We start from the raw sequence: 10803 nt of genomic DNA, 5'->3' as shown, positions 1-10803 counted from the left end.
TTTTTTTTGTGTGTGTCTGAAGCACAGATGGATAAATTGCATTATGTTTTGTTGAAATGTGCTATGTAAAATTGCCCTTCTCATAACAATATTTAATGTTTTTCCCCCTATGTCTGTTTTTTTTTTAGTTTTGCTGTCTCGAAGAAAAAGTCGAGCTATTGTCATAGCCGTGGCGTTGGAGTCTGTTCCACAAAAACTTGAATGCCCACCACAACTTCTATAACATTGAAGCTAGATCACGCAAAGTTATCACAGCTGATCTGTATCACAGGGACTACTTGCTGATAGATAACTCTATCATGCATTTTTACCTATTTATCTCCCTTTTTGACTTCTAAATTCCACTAAAACTTTAACATTGGTCATAATGTTTCCTCCTTTCTGGAATTAGTAAATCCACAGAAACGTTAATGTTGGCCATAACTTAGATTTTTCTCATTGCCCTTATTTTTTCTTTTTCTAAATAATTTTTTTCCATTCAATTTGAATGCAATCTACCTTACAGTATTAATTCTTAACTGAGCTTCTTGCCCATTACCTTAACCGTCAAATAAATTTGACCTCCTACATGAATTTGAGATTAGCATTGACTTTTTTGTTTCTTGACCACATTCTTCCTCGCATGCATTCTACCTTATCGTAAGACCTTTCAACTGACCTCTTCATGCCCTTGACCATCAAATAAGCTTGACCTTAAAATCTTATTTTGCGCTTTTATGTTCTACATGTATAATATATAACCTCAATTCATTTTAGCATTGCCTGTTATTGCCTGTGAGTATGTGCATATTTTGATAAGTTACACAAACCCTGCACTGTACTATTACTGTTTACCATGTTCATAATTTAATTTGCAATCTTAATTTGTAATCTAGCAGCAACCTGTGGGGCTGCAAAATGAAGTCAATACTGACGTGCCTAAAACTGTGGTTCCTCTGTATCACCTACTGCACAGGCAGTGGAATGCTTTCTCTAACATCTGTTTCAGCTCTGCTGCTACCAGGACAGATACAGAATATCTTTACCACCATCATACTACAATACCTGCATTTATTCATTTAGATTTATACTTATTGTGTTGTTTATTGCATTATATTTAGATTGTGATTCATTAAGCTCTGATTTTAAGTCACTCTTTTGTATCTTCTATTTGCTGGGTTTGTTGCAGAGGAAGCAATCACACCAAATGGACCTAATGGACTTAATGGAATGTGTGAACATTTAATCCTCCAAAAGTTTTGCACTCAGCGAGTCCCACACCATTTTTTCATGGAAACACAAACTCCAGAACAACTGCATTAATTAAACAAAACTCCAGTTTTGTTGTGGCCTATGAGCTGGCCTTAATAAAACAGAATTCATTGTGAAAACTTTAAAATCATTTCAACCAGTGTCATAAAGATCAAAGATTCTATTGAAGTGGCTGGAGATAAAAACTTTACTTTACTTTACTTTATTCATTTCTAAAGCACTTTAAAAACAGCAACTGCAACAAAGTGCTGTACAATAAAAAAGAGCAAAGACAACAAGAACAACAATAATAAAGCAGGAAATACAAAATTAATAAGATCTTAATGTATACTAAAAGCCAGTGAATAAAAATGTGTCTTTAAAGAAGTTTTAAAAGTTGACAGTGACAGGGCACTCCTGATGTGTAAAGGGAGATTGTTCCATAAAACAGGGGCAGAAATGCTAAAAGTTCTATCGCCTCTGAGCTTTAACTTAGATCTTGGGACCTCAAGTAGCAGCTGATCAGCTGATCTGAGGCAGCGAGTTGGGAGATAAGGAGTTATTAGCTCAGACAGGTATGATGGAGCTAGACCATGAAGACATTTGAACACAAATAAAAGAATTTTAAAACAGACTCTGTAGTGAACTGGTAGCCAGTGTAGAGAAGCCAAAACAGGAGAAATACGCTCCCTCCTTCCCACACCAGACAGGAGCCGAGCAGCACCATTTTGAATCAGCTGAAGTCGTCTGAGGGAGGACTGACTGATACCAAAATAAAGGGCACTACAGCAGTCAAGCCTAGTAGTGATCATAGCATGGATCACCAACTCCAAGTGCTGCTTAGAAAGGAGGGGCTTAACCTTAGTTAATGGTCTTAAATGATGAAAGCAAGCGCAGACTACTGCCCCAACCTGGCGATCAAATTTCAGATCACAGTCAAGTTTGAAGCCCAGGTTAGACACAGTCTGCTTTAAGTAAGGGGCTAAGGGTCCCAGGTCCATTTTAGATGAATCCTGCAGGCTACTCGGACAGAACACTATCACTTCTGTTTTATTTTCATTAAAGCTTAAAAAATTAAGGGCCATCCATGCTTTAATGTCCTCCAAACATAGCAATAATGATTTAATTGAGGAGGCACCTCTCTTTAAGGACATATACATGCATGGCAATGGAAGGAAATTCCATGCTTCTGCAGAATTGAGCCCAAAGGTAGCAAGTAGAGAGAAAAAAGCAGTGGGCCAAGAATTGAGCCCTGGGGAACCCCACAAGATAATGGGGCAGGTAAGGACTCTGCGTCAGCTAGTTTAACAGATATAGACCTGCCAGACAAATAGGAACCAAACCATTTTAAAACAGTACCATGAAAGCCAACGTGGGTATTTAAACGGGACAATAAGATACTGTGGTCTATTGTGTCAAAAGCGGCAGATAAGTCTAAAAGCACAAGGATGACATAGTTCCCAGAGTCATTAGCCCTAAGAACATCATTTAGAACCTTTACCAAGACCAATTCGGTACTATGCTGAGCTTTAAAACCAGATTAAAAATGTCTCTAAAATGTTGTGTTGGTCTAAAAAAGGCTTTATTTGAGAAAGGAGGACTTTTTCTAGTATTTTGGATATAAAAGGCAGTTTGGAGATAGGCCTGAAATTAGCCAAAACAGTCTGGTCAAGGCTAGGCTTCTTAAGAAGAGGCTGTATCACCGCGTGTTTAAAACTCGCAGGGACATCACCTGACAACAGGCTACTATTTACAATGGTAAGGATAGAGTGCCCAATACTAGGGAAGACGTCCTTATAAAAGTAAGGGGGAATAATATCATGAGGAGAGCCCGATGGTTTCATGTGTTCGACTATGTTATTTAAAAAGGTCAAGTCTACTGGCTGAAATCTATCCAGAATGGCCGAACATGGGGCCAAACAGGCAGGGTCCTTTTCAGGTAACACAATAAGAGATCTTAAATTGGACACCTTACCAGTAAAGAAATTCATAAAATCATCGCAGGTTAAACCGCCCATCTCCCAAGCAAGCACGGTGAAACATTAAGAACAGAGTCAATAGTTTTGAATAAGACACACAGATTATGTTGATGAGAGAGAATAATCTTGGACAAGTAATCCTTTTTGACCTCTTTAATGGAACTTTGATAAAGATGCCAATATTTCCTGAGAAGCAAGAAGGAGGCTTGCAAATTGTCTTCTTTCCATTTACGTTCGGCTCGACGACATTTACGTCTGACCTCACGAACTTGATCATTGAACCCAGGTTCAGGTTTGGTCTTAGACTGTCTAAGTTTCATAGGAGCCAACGTATTTAAGATTTCCAGGCAGGAGGCATCTAGCAAAAGACTTAATTGCTCTGTGTCCATATCACATGGAATGATAAGCTGCTCAAAGGCAGCAGAAAACAGATTGACAGAGAGAGAATTAAAAATCCGACGATAGCAAGCGGGGGCAGGTGGTTTAAGTGCAGCATCACACAAGACAACATTAAATAAAACGGGCATGTGGTCAGAAAAGAAATTGTCTCCAATCAACAGATCAGAAACAGGCAGACCATAGGAAAAAACAAGGTCCAATGTATGACCGTGGACATGTGTGGGATGAGACACCCATTGTGTCAAATTAAAAGAGTCAGCGAGATTAAGAAATTCATTCACCAACGGCTTAGTAGGACAGCAAATACGGATGTTAAAATCCCCAAGTATAAGCACACGGTCAAACTCAGTCATAAATCCTGTTAAGAAGTCAGAAAAGTCACTTACAAAGTCCTTATCGCATCTCGGTGGGCGATAGATAACGGCACAAAGAACCGGATTAGAGCAATTTACCACACATACAGTGGCCTCAAAGCTTGACGTTGAAAAGGTACATGGTTTACACTTGAAGTGATTTCTGTGGATGATTGCCGTACCTCCACCACGTCCGGAGGACCAGGAGTAATTAAAATAAGAAAACCCAGGTGGGAGAAGTTCCACAAAGACGCTCGCGTCTCCGTCATCAGTCCATGTCTCCGTTAGGCAGAAAAAATCCAAGTTGCTAGAGGTGATAAAATCCCTTAGGATATAAGTTTTGTTTGCCAGCAATCTAACAGGGGCCACGGTCAGCGGATTAGCCGATCGAGCCTCCCGGGGAAGAGACCTCAGGTTCTGCAGATTAATTCCACGTTGTCGGAGACCAGAGAAACAGGGGGAGCACAGCTGAAAGCTCACCTCAGAACAGGAAACAGGTGTCAGAGTGGAAGCAATTGGGTCCAGAAAGCAGTGAGGTACAGATAAGAATAATCCAGTTTTAGCCAAAGGAGGAGGAAAAGAACGTGCCAAACAGTTCTTCAGTTTTATCAGTTTTCCTCCGCGCTTGCCACAGTAGCGGCGGCGTTTACTCCGAGGAAGCAGAATCCAAGTCCGGAGAAGGTAGGTTGGAACAGCCGAGAGGTGTGGGGGCAAAGTCCTATGACCATCATAATTCGTTTGGCGCAGACTTTTGTTAATATTTAGGAGTGACTGGCGGTCGTATACAAACAGAGACTTACACGCCACAAATTACAATAAGAATATAAATAAAACATATAAAGACCGACGGACTGCCAAGGACACTGGCGCCATCTTGGATTTTCTCAGAAGAGCAGAAGAAGCAACACATCTAACAACAGTATCTTTTAAATCTTTTATTTTGTACAGTACAGTCCTTTTTACAATGGTAGAATACTAGTTTGAAGAAGGGTGATGCTGATCAGTGTGATGTTCAGTGTACTGAACTCAGTGGACCTATAGGCCCTGGTTCTGATGAAAGCCAATGGTAAATGGGGTGGAGGAGAGTTATAGTGATCTGACACTGAAGTGACAGCTAACAGACACACAGGAAACAACAATTGTAGTATATGATTATTTGATTTGTTCACAGTGGTGGTGCTAACAATCTGACCATTTGTCACTGACTTTTACCATAGCCATCATCACTGAAAGTGGTAAACACCAGGCCTGCTCTCCACAGTTTTCTGGTTGCGTCTTTGGGTTTTAGAAACAGGTTGAGGACTGACCTAGTTGATGTCTATGTCAGAAGAGTTTGCAGTTTCTTAAATTTTATAGATTCAAATAATGGTGAATAAACCTGGCTTAAGTGTGAATGTCAGAATGTGCAATCAAAAAGGAATGCATGTAAAATGTGTTAACACCCAAAATTATGAGCAAATTAAATGTTTACAAATGACTAATAGATCACTGGAGTTGTACAAGCCACAGTGGGATGATTTGCAGTCACACCCAGACACTGTCCTTTCAGTGGGAATGCAGTGGCTCAGAACTGTAGCTCTGCCTGTAGCTACATGCCTTATCTACTCCCTCTAAACTTCATCCAGACTCATCATGGGCTCTTAGGAATGTGGTTGGTAAATTGTATGTGCATGTGTGTCAATGTAGGGGTGTGTATGTGTGTGGTGTGTATGTGGCTTTATATTAGGAGGTAGAGCAGGTAAGGTGGAAGTTCAATCTTTGGCTCCTTCAGTCTGGATGCCAAAGTAACCTTGGGCAAGATACTGAATGTGTTCATTAGAGTGTCAATATTAGACAGAAAGCACTTAGGTGTAGAAAAGTGTGTGTGAATGAGACATGTTGGAGTGCTCTGAAAGACAAGAGCTATAAAAGAATCAGTACATTTAAAATGTGCCATGATTTTACATACAGGTGGGACAGCTTAAAGGTACACACTGCCACTCCTTCAGTATCTCAGGAATGGGGAAATGTTTGCATACCACTATTGTGGTTTACAAAGTAACACACAGACACAAAACAAATCCCATCACCTCTGAAAGAGTGAACTCCAGGCTGCTCCTTGTTGAACCTACTATCTCGTGTCAAGGCTTGTGTTGACACAGTTCTCATCTATCACAGACTGCACGGTCACAAAGAAAGGGGCGCTGTTTGGGAAAAGGGGCTAGTCTATGTCCACATCCTTCTACAATCAACTTTATAACTTTGCTCACACCCACAAAGGAGGTGGATTGTCTTCAAAACTGATAGGTGTCATTTAATGGCAGAACCATGTCAGCACTTTAGCATCTGCAGCAAAAATTTGTGGAAGATAATTCGAGGATATTTGTCCATCTGGAAAGTTTAGCAGTTACTGGATTTAACAGTTATGATGGACTTTTTTGTATCACTTGATGTTCACTATGAACAGTTATATGAACAGTCTCATGTTAGTAAACATCTTCATCATGTTCGAATTATCAAGTGGGATCATTTTAATGGCTGAAATAGCTTGGATGGTTGGGGGTTAAAAACACTATAAATATTATACAGCCATTTAAAGTCTGAATTTTAAACAGTAAAGCATTTGTTAAGAACTTTATTACATTTCCCATAGTTTTCTCTATATTCTAAAAAAATATTCTTGCTAGCTCGAAAGCAGAAGAATCAAGACAATTTTAAGACACATTTAAAGTCGCCATAGCCAGTATGAATGAAACGTGTTGCAGAGTAATATGTTACTGTAATCACATAATTTTTCAGTAATGCAGTATTGTACCACATAATTGTGATAAATTGAGTAATTACAATTATGTCGTTACTTGCATTAGAAAAGTTCAAAGGACATTATGTTTATTTTTTATCGCACAAAAGGACAAGAGCGTGACAGTAGAGTGCAAACTGCCTCTGCATTACACTGCTGAAACAACTTTAGCTCTTCACGAGCATTTGCATGATAGCATGCTAACACAAAGCTAGCCACAAACCCAGAGTGATGTTAAAGCTGAGTGTGTGTTGACCCCAGCCCAGCAGCCACAGCCTGAACTTTAACAGGTAACAAAGTCAGTGATGAGCAGTCAGGTTTGCAGCATTTGCCTCCATGCCTGTTCCTCCAGTAGAATCACTGTGACAATCACTTTGAAGTCTCTTTAAGCTGTTTTCAACTTTGCTTTGTGTTGTCGGCTTTTTGTTCAGAAAGCCCACAAAGAAAGATTGGAGGATGGGGATTTCTGTTGGTGTGGGACTGTAGCCTAAGGTTTACATTGTTAGCTCAGAATTATGTGACAATGTGTTTCAGGTCACTTATAGAGTAAAACAAAATCCTGTAACGATTAGTGTATCAAATACTTTCTCCAGTAAGCAATTTTATCTGACACTCATACAACATGTTTGCATTCACCCATTCATAGAAGCACTTCCATATGTAACTAAGGTAGGTGCTTTCTGTCTAACATTCACACAAATTCACACGCCAACGCTTGCGTCAGAGACGACTTGGGGTTCAGTATCTTCATACCTGTCAAGTTTTGTATTTAAAAATACAGGAAATTTTCCGCTGCTGAAAATAGAGGTCACTATCTGATGTCATCACCTAATTTGCATAATTGTTCATTTGGATGTACTGTAGTTGCAGTCGAGGCTGCAGAACAGAGGAAAAACATCTTTGGAGAGACAAAAAGTGAAGGAAAAAAAACACCATAAATATGTTTAGAACTACAAGTGAACTTTATGAAATAACTTAATAACTTTAATGCCTTTGCCTAGACCCACATAGATCAATTTTGTCCCATGTTGTTTAATGTTAGAATATCAAATTTAACGAAAACACTGTGGGGTGAGACTGCTAGCTACATTCAACCCTCCTCCTTTATCTGAGCCACTGCTGCCAACTTGTGTAAGAAAACTCGCTGTCACCTGTCTCAAAGGTTGATAAAGGCCGAAGTGAGGATCGAGGATGGGAGCGGAGGGAGCGGGTGGGCAGGCTCGGTGTTCAAGTGAGGTTCGCGTGTTGGAGGGTGGAGACAAAGTGAGGTCTGGGCGATGCCAAAGTGTACGAAGGGACACAGTAAGAAGGCTTTATGTACACAAAACATGGTGACAGCGGAGGATTTCGCTGCCGCTATATCGCTTTATGGGGCAAAAAACCCCCCAAAAAACACTAAGTTGGCAACACTGAGCCCTAGCGCAGCTTTGTTTACGCTGCTAGCCTGCTAAACTAAACCGGAAACACGTCACCGAACTCTGTGAAAAGGGCGCACTGAGGTCCAGTTGTTTTTATGGGGTTGTTCCGGCTGTCGGCACTAACCTAGTGATAGTGACAATTCCGTTTGGAGCGGCACAGGAATGCTTTAAAAAAAATGAAAATTGAAAACTGAAAATCCGGGAAACTAAAAATACGGGATGACAATTTGCATTTATTATATTTTCTATTTTAAAAGATTCAAGCTGTACAGCTGTTTGACTCAATACACTGTGGATCACTTGTATTAATTGTATTGCCATCATGGCCTTTTTCATCTATCCTTTTACCCATTTTGTTCATTTTATCTCTCAGCTCTCAAAAACACAGTTCTCCTCATGTTGGCTACCTCATTTAAAGTCTCCATGACATTCTAGAGTTGTTTGTTTTGTCAGATTTAGGTCAGCAATTGTCCCAATCCACATCCTTTAGATGGCCACACCTGAGCACACACAATCGAGATCATCAAAGCACTCGGTGCCCATGTACTGCTGACAAAAGCTTGTTTGTTCTGTCATAAAGTCAGATTGTATGTTTTGTCTCATGCAAAAATGGCTGTTGAAATGCACAGGTGAAAAAGTAAGGAATTCAAATCCAGTGTAGATATTGTAAATAGAAGATCATTGATCATATATAAACAGTCATACTCCATACTATGACTGCATGTACACTAAAAAAAACAAAAATAACAAAACCTTACTTGGTAAAATCCTCAATAAAAGATGGCTTATTAACAAGAGGGTTTAACAACAACCAAGGTAATATACTCACATGGTGCTCTTAAGTTAGTTTACATTTTGAAGGACCGTCATTTGAAAAGATTTAGATTATTTGTGTAGATGGAGCTCTCAAGATGACACACCTCCAGAGACATCATGTGACTTTGCTTACTGCAGTAATTGAAATGTGTTCTTGTTTTAAGAATTATGAAACAGGTTTTTGCAAACAAAGTTGTAAAAACTGTTCTAACAAATCAAGTTGAACGAATTCTGATAACCTCAAATCTTAATTTGTCATTATCAATATTGTGCAATCAGATGAAGGAAAAGATGTGGATCACTTTAAGAACTTGAGTTAAATAAATGCTCACTCAGCAGTATATATATATATATATATATATCAGGGTTATTATAGTTAACGAAAACAAACGAAATAACGAAAACTGAAATTGAAAAAACATTGTCGTTAACTGAAATAAATAAAAACTATAATTAAAAGGAAAAAACGATAACTAATTAAAACTGAATTGTGAGTTTACAAAACTAACTAAAACTAACTGAAATTATCGATAAACTGACTTTCATTTACTTGTTTTTTTTTTTTTTTTAAGCCTTGTGGATTGATATGAAATCATTTTTTCCGCTCTCCGAGTTTAAGCTGGGAGCGCCACAGGACAACTGTGTGAGTGCGCATGTGCGTCCGCTCACCGCGCTGGTCCGCAAAGTAATGGCTGCGGTCTGCAGAGAAAGTGGCAGAGTCCCGTATGGAGGTTCTTTGAGTACAAACACCTGCACACGACCATAAGGTAATTAACACACAATCCAGCTACACAAGCATAAATGTGGACATGAGGTCGACAACTTCCGTAGGTTGTGTACAGAGGCCGCAAAGACCCTGCAAGTTTAATTAGCAGCATCTAACCAAGCTAGCTCCAAAACAGAAGCAGCTTCAGGTGGTGAGAACATCAGGATGCAGCTGGATTTGAGCTTTGACTCCTTCAAAGAGTTTGTTTTTGTCAAACACCACATGTAGGTGTTATTAATCTGCTGCACTGATGCTGAACTTTATTGTGGAGTTTATTGTAGAATTTATTGAGTTTGGGAGTTCATGTTTTTCTTTGTTTCTCCCTGCTGATGTTCATGTGTGTCCTTAATATTACACACATTTAGCATGTCTTGTGAACAGTTGGTTGTTGAATATATTTCTTTAAATGGTATCTTTTTGTCAAGTTTTCATTACACAATAGTCACTTTTGCACCTTGAATCTTGCACCTGATTAGGTATGAAAATACTAAAACTAATACTGAAACTAACTGAAACTAACTAAAACTACGCATGAAACCAAAAATAAAAACGAATAAAAACGAGAAAAACCACTCTGAAAACTAATTAAAACTAACTGAATTAGAGAAAAAAAAGTAAAAACTAACTAAAACTAAACTATAATGTAAAATCCAAAACTATTATAACCCTGATATATATATATATATATATATATATATATATATATATATATATATATATATATATATATATATATATATATATATATATAATGGAATGCCATTTAGAAAATATAATATATATATATATTAAAATGAGAATCTGAATATATAGAATGAAACTTGAATATATGGAATGAACTCTGAATATATACAATGAACTCTGAATATATTGAATGAAAATCTGAATATATGGAACGAAACTTGAATATATTGAATGAAAGTCTGAATATATACAATGAACTCTGAATATACTGAATGAAAGTCTGAATATATGGAACGAAACTTGAATATATTGAATGAAAGTCTGAATATATTGAATGAAAACTGACGTCAGGCAAGCTCTTGCGCCATCTAGAGTTTTC

The sequence above is a fragment of the Archocentrus centrarchus genome, chromosome 5 (genome assembly GCF_007364275.1).
Source record: "Archocentrus centrarchus isolate MPI-CPG fArcCen1 chromosome 5, fArcCen1, whole genome shotgun sequence".
In the NCBI taxonomy this organism is placed as follows: domain Eukaryota; kingdom Metazoa; phylum Chordata; class Actinopteri; order Cichliformes; family Cichlidae; genus Archocentrus; species Archocentrus centrarchus.
This window is presented reverse-complemented; position numbering follows the sequence as displayed.